Source organism: Sapajus apella, unplaced genomic scaffold, assembly GCF_009761245.1.
Source record: "Sapajus apella isolate SASKATOON/1434 unplaced genomic scaffold, GSC_monkey_1.0 scaffold35, whole genome shotgun sequence".
Lineage (NCBI taxonomy): Eukaryota > Metazoa > Chordata > Mammalia > Primates > Cebidae > Sapajus > Sapajus apella.
In genome coordinates this window covers 13,225,273-13,232,036 of record NW_022436975.1, presented here as the reverse complement: position 1 = coordinate 13,232,036, position 6,764 = coordinate 13,225,273, and the positions used below count along the sequence as shown (strand labels likewise).

General features: G+C 34.5%; 1 long non-coding RNA gene across 1 annotated transcript; it reads right to left on the bottom strand.

Annotated features, from left to right (window-relative positions):
- Positions 1 to 443: 443 nt before the first annotated feature.
- Positions 444 to 3,273, bottom strand: LOC116563529. The gene is made up of 2 exons (XR_004274439.1): positions 3,198 to 3,273; positions 444 to 2,045 (listed from the first exon to the last, which is right to left on the bottom strand). It is a non-coding gene; the product is annotated as an uncharacterized LOC116563529 (long non-coding RNA).
- Between the last annotated feature and the right edge of the window lie 3,491 nt (positions 3,274 to 6,764).

Genomic DNA, 6,764 nt, shown 5'->3' with positions numbered 1-6,764 from the left:
ATGTTTGAGTCCTATTTTAGTAACATAGCTTTTGGGATTAAATCCAAGCAAAATAATATAAAATCATGGAGCCTATGAAGTCCTTAATTCATTACTGCCTTTATTGTATGAAGTAAAGTATAAGGAGCTCAACCACAAAGTAAATAAATACCTAAAGAAATCTGTGTAGACCCTTTACACAAAGTTATCCGATTTCGACCACCTTAACATTTCCAAGTAATTCATCTCCAAGTCACTAGTTCTATTAGCAGCAAATCTTTATCAAGTAGGGCTGACAGGAGGTTCACAGATCTATTGCTCCTCAGAGCCACAAGCAATGTTCACAGAGGCACAACTTGCAATATAAGATTTTATTTGGTTCTAGGCCATGGCCATACTCAGAAGCCAATCTACTGAAAAATGAAAAGTCTCTCTGGAGATTGTTGCACACTGGGAAATTTTCAAGCACTAGAAGATTGAGGGGTGCTGGTGGTGGTAGATCTGTGGCTACAGGGCTTACTAGATCTAAAGATCTGCTGCATTTATGACTCAAGACTATCATTTGAAATCATCTTCGAAATTATCAATTTAAGTAATTTGAATTCTAATTAAGGCTTTAACATTCTCATTTTAAAGAAAGAGTATATCCTTTATAGTCTAACTATTATAACAGTTTTTGACATGAGTTCTTAAGCTACTAAGTAGAGGTTGTTCAAAGAAAACATCTACTTAGTAACTTAGATGTTTACATGACATACTTAAACTTCACAGTTTGATTCATGGCTGTCAACACAGCTGTGAACAGCCTCATAGTGATCTTCACTTTGAATCATTGTATTGTTCCTGCCTCTAGTCAACAGGAAGAATAAGAATAAAAGGCAGCTCACTTTATTTATACGAAAATTTAGTTTCCATGAATAGGGTACTGAATTCTTAAGAAAAACATTCTTACTTAGTTTTAGTTTGGACGAAGCTCATTCTACAGATTCAGCCTAGGTAAATGTCCAGAAATATACTCTGTTTTATGGAGTTTTAAACACTATTGAAGTAAAAATTGAATTCCATCAATATAAACAAAATACAATGCAAAGTACCATATTAGTCATTTAGATGCTGCAAAGATTAATAAAAAGATCTACATAGAAGAGTGAGTGTGTGTGAGAGAGGAGAGAGAGAGAGAATGTGTGTGTGTGTGTGTGTGTGTGTGTGTTTCACTTGGACATAAAATGGCACAGTAGGTCCATCTTTTGAGGAATTGAAAAATTTATTGATTTATATCAAGACAAATACATTGGTGTGCAATGAGAAAAGTCATTTGCTCCTTTGTGCTGGATGAGGAAATGCCTCATATTGTGAAAAGACGTTAAAAACACCTTCCTCTTGCCATCACATGCATGGATGCAGCACAGAACTGTCAGCATCTCTTACCCCTTGTTTGACAGGCTTTTATGTTGTTGAATGTGTGTAAACTTGCATTTTTTCCCTAGTTATAATGACATTTTTAATGCTTTTTTTCTAAGTTGATTCTCAATGTTACAAGCCAAAAATTTATCAACTTTATAATGACATAAATATACTCAATGCAGAAGCAGGTAATAAGCTAAGGTCACATTCCCCCTCCATGGTACCAACATCAAGACTCATGTGTCTATGCACTCTACATTCATACACTCAAAATTATGACAATTTTAGTATGCTTTTTGTGTGAACCACACCTTTCAAGTAACAATTTCCTTGGTTTCCTTTATTTGTTCTTTTCTTCCTCTTTTACTTTTCAATAATATTGATTTCATTTTATCTTTTTATCTTGAAAAATAAGGCACATATGTTCTTCATTATACCTCTAATAGGGTAACTGTGCATTCTACCTATCAAGTAGAAATCATTCCATTTTTCTTCTTTAAGGTCCTACCTCCTGTTCAGACAAGTTGACTTATTGCTTCACATTCAGTTTTTTTAAAAGTTTCCTGGAGTGCCTAACTGTCCCTCTTTTTTATTGAACTCTGTGACTTTATTGTAATTCTCCAATTATTCAACTGCCAGCATCAGGCGTTGGCAAACTTTTCCTGTATCGAGAGCAGATAGTAAATAATTTTAGCCATTACAAGACATTCAGTCTCTGTTGCTACTACTCAGTGCTATTGCTGTGTTATAAAAATAGTCATAGACCATATGTAAATGATTGAGTGTGGCTGTATTCTAATAAAGCTTTATTTACAAAAACAAGAGATGAGACAAATTTGGCCAATAAGCCATGGTTTGACAACCTCTGGGGTACACTATTCTTTCATTCACATGGAATCTGTGGTGTCATTCCTCTAAGATCCCTATTTTCTTCGGCTCTCTCTAGAGTGGTTGTTTCCTACTTGGTTCAATTTCTATTAACTAATGGCTGATATTGACTGCTCTCCTGAGATAGAGCCACTGTTTTGTGGAGCCTGTGTTTTCCTTTTTCCTTATTTACTTCTCAGTTGTTATGTCAACAGATGCTGAAGAGGATGTGGAGAAATAGAAACATTTTACACTGTTAATGGGAATGTAAATTAGCTCCAACATTGTGGAAGACAGTGTGGTGATTCCTCAAGGATCTAGAAATAGAAATAACATTTGACCCAGTAATCCCATTATTGGATATATAGCCAAATAATTATAAATTATTCTATTATAAAGACACATGCACATGCATGTTTATTGTGGCACTGTTTGCAATAGCAAAGACTTTGAACCAACCCAAATGCCCATCAATTATAGACTGGATAAAGACAATGTGGCACATATACACTATGGAGTATTATGCAGCCATAAAAAAGAAGGAGTTCATGTCCTTTGCAGGGCATGGATAAAGCTAAAAACCATGATTCTCAGCAAACTGAAACAAGAACAGAAAAGCAAACACTTCATGTTCTCACTTATAAGTGTGTTGAACAATGGACACAGGGAGGGGAACATCACACACCAGGGCCTGTCGGGCTATGGGGAGCTAGGGGAGGGATATCAGGGGGTGGGGGGCTAGGGGAGGGATAGCATTAGGAGAAATACCTAATGTAGATGATGGGGTGATGGATGTAACAATCCACCGTGGCATGTGTATACCTATGTAACAAACGTGCACATTCTGCACATGTATCACAAAATTTAAAGTATAATTTTTTAAAAGTTATTGTGTCAACAGGTAATTAACCAATAAAAGTGCATTTGTGATTTTTCTGATTCCTTACTTGTCTGGAATATCTTTATTTTGTGCTCATCACTTGATTGGCAGTTTATCTAAATACATAAAAAATTTCATGTTGTGAAATTTTCCCTCAGAACTCTATCCACATTGAGGAGTCAGTGTCGAAGCACTCTGACACTCTTGCTGAAAAGAAGTCTGATGTTGGTCAAAATTTCAGTCCTTTATTTCTGTTTTGTTTTTTCCTCTGGGATAATTTTACAGGATTCTTCTTACTAAAAAAGTTGTGGAATAAGATTGTGTCTACATATGGGTCATTTTCATTCAGACTGCTCTTCACTCAGTAAAACATTTAAATCTAGAGCTAGTGTCCCTTTCATTCCTAAAAAAATCTATTTTAATTATTTGGCCATTTCTTCTTGTTTATGTTTCTCTTCTATTTTGGAGATTTCTATTAGCAGAAAATGTACTTGATTGTTGCTTTGTGTTTCTCATCAGTTATCTTAAAATTTTAATCCCTCTCTGTGTTCAGGATGATTTCTACAATATTAACTTCTAAATATCTGAATTGTTTATTTCAGCGAACTTCTAATGCCTAAAAGTCCTTTTGCATTCTCCAACTCTCCATTTTTTATACTACGTTTTTAATTCTAATAAAGCTAAAACAGCTTTGTGGCACTCTCTGAAGATACCAGACACTCTGTAAAAAGTGACTTTCCGTGGCCTCTCTGCTTACCCCAGAACTATGTGTATCTCTGTGCACTTGGTCTTGCTGACAGATACCTCTTTTCTTCTGCTGTGCTCTAGACTGTCCTCCATTGATTGGTGAGCCTTGAGTGTTTATTCATCATCACACAATGGGGCAGTTGCCAAACAGACTGGGAACTCAGCTTACACGGGAAGGTTGTGTTGTCAGGCACACCTAGCAACACAGGTGACTGAGTGTGCAAGGATCTGGTCATTACTATGGAGGGAGCTAAATGTTTGAACACCTGAAGTTTATTTCCGTAATACCTATTCATACACCAGATATACTAGCTATTATAGTTCTTATCATGCAGTTCATTCTATTTCTGCACAGAATAGTGTGTGTGTGTCAGACAGACAGACACAGACAGCAGAAGTAGTAAAAGGAAATCTGTCTGTGGGATTCTGCATGCAGGTGAGGTGTGGAGAGACTTTTTATGTGCAGAGCATTAACTGAGTCTCCTGTCTCCAGCCAGATTTTTCATGGCCAGCATCTGTGGTTCTTCCTGTTTAGAATCTCAGACTCTTAAGGGTTCCTCTGATCAGGTTTAATCACCTGTCAGCCCACTTCTATCTTCTCTGGTTTCAAGTTAATTTGACAAAATTTCTCATGTGCATACAGGTACCCCATCATTCTCTTTACCGTTATCATAGTACAGCTTTTCAATTCCTATACTCGTTTTTGGAGAGGACCATGAAAGGAGGTTACAAAGATAAATTATCAACTTGACTATGAATCTGGAAACCCTGATCCACATTTTTAAGATTGAGGAAGGTCTTTATTGTTTATTTTCTTGTGATCAGTGTATTAAAATGCCTGTTTTCTATAACTTATGATTTATGAGATATGTGGAATCATTGGTCAATATCATGCATAAAATAGTGGTATCTCAGTAATAGCCTATAAATGCCAAAATCCATTTTGTCCTCCAAACTATCATCCAAGATCATCATGAAACCAGAAAATTATTAAGCTCATTCTGAACTGGTTCTATAATCTACTAATTTGCATAAGTATCCTACAGAAATGAGTGTCCAGAATCAGCATACCTTAAATACTAAACACAAACTTTTACTCATCTCTTATGGATCCAAATAGATTCTCAATAGTACATCAGAGGTTCAAGAAAAGAAAACATCTGGAAGTTTGAAACCAATAGCCCTCCATTTATGTGATACAACCTGGGAATTATATCTTTCTTGAGGTAGTAGCAATACACTTAAAACAGGCTTGGTGTTACTGTTAAGCTTGTAATTCTCAGTTGAATTGCAGAAAAAGCAATTTTGCAATGTATTCATGGCATAAATATGTGCATGATTTTGGGACATGAGTTTATCTGTAACAGCATGAATGTTTCATAATCCTTCTAGCATGTATGGGCACAAAAAGGTATCTAAATTTCTACTATTTCAGAATTATCTTTCTATGAGTTTCAACTATTCATTCTTCTTTCCAGCACAAGAAAATTTAAGACCCAAGAAATACATGGTTTTGAAAGTTAGGAGAACATTTGTATTTCACATCCTTTTGTCCCAATAGTATTGAAGATTATCTTGTCTTAGATGGTGATTATAGGATTTAATACAAGATAGATAGATAGATAGATAGATAGATAGATAGATAGATAGATAGATGATAGAGTTATGTATATATATATAATGTATATATATCTTTATATCTAGAGAGGGTGAGAGATGGATATAGATAGATTTTTAAATTTTGTATCAGTCCATGACCTTGTTATATCTTACATTTTAAAAATAATATTTTGTCAGAGCTTGAAATACATGTTTATTATAAATATTTGCTTGTCAGAAAATGTACAGAAAAAGAAATCCTTATTTGTTCATTGTTGATATATAATCAGTTGATGAAGTTCCATTTGACAGTAAATTAAGCTTATTGATTAACTCTACTTTGTATTACAACCATTTTTACAGAACTATTTCCAATATATATTTCAAAGTCCTTCTGAGCTAACAGAGATATGGATATTTATTTTTAACTCCAATGTAACAAAATAGTGTCTTCAGACAGGTTATAAAGTGTAGAGATACCTTTGCTGGGAATCTGCATCACTAAATGATCAGAAAGATCTTAGAAGTTTTTTCTTCATTTCCTTTTGTAGTATATAGTTTGCTTCTTAAAGTATAGCACTTTTTCTCAGAAAAAGAAGAAAGAGCTACACAAAGAGAAAGAATAAATGATGGTAAAATCATACAGAAAATCTAGAAAAACATAATTTACATACTATGCTTGATAAAATGACTGACATTATATTCTTTGAATAATAACTTCAGGCTACCAATAATGTATTTAGCACTACATGAAGAAAATTATTTCACATTATTGTCTTGCTATGAGTAAATGCGCATGGTTTTTCTTGTTTTCCCAGGAATGGCAATTTTGATGAGTACTAACCATGTATTAAAAGCCAAGTTTTCCTGTTACTTGCTATGGCCTAAGGGTCCTAATACAAAACTGGAGGAAAGCAGTTCCTTTGAACCCAAGTTTGTTGAAAACTAATCCTTACAGGAAAATTTATCTTAGTTGAAGTAAAATTCTTTTCAGATATTAAAGTGAAAATCACAGTCATAAGAGCTTTTAGTAAGCATGTTTTCATTGTACATGTAAGACCATTTTAATTCTCTCTGTATAATTTTTACAATCCCATCTGCTGTAGTAGGACTATATGTCATATTTCAGGCATTACCCCTCCCCACTAGATTTGCATTGATGAAGTAATATTCCAGCAAAATGAACCAATGATTAGCTATATTGATAGCAGTAGGAGCCACAGATTAGAAGTAAAAATGACACTCAAATATTTTGCTAGATATGCATGGCAGGCGTTTGGCTCGAATA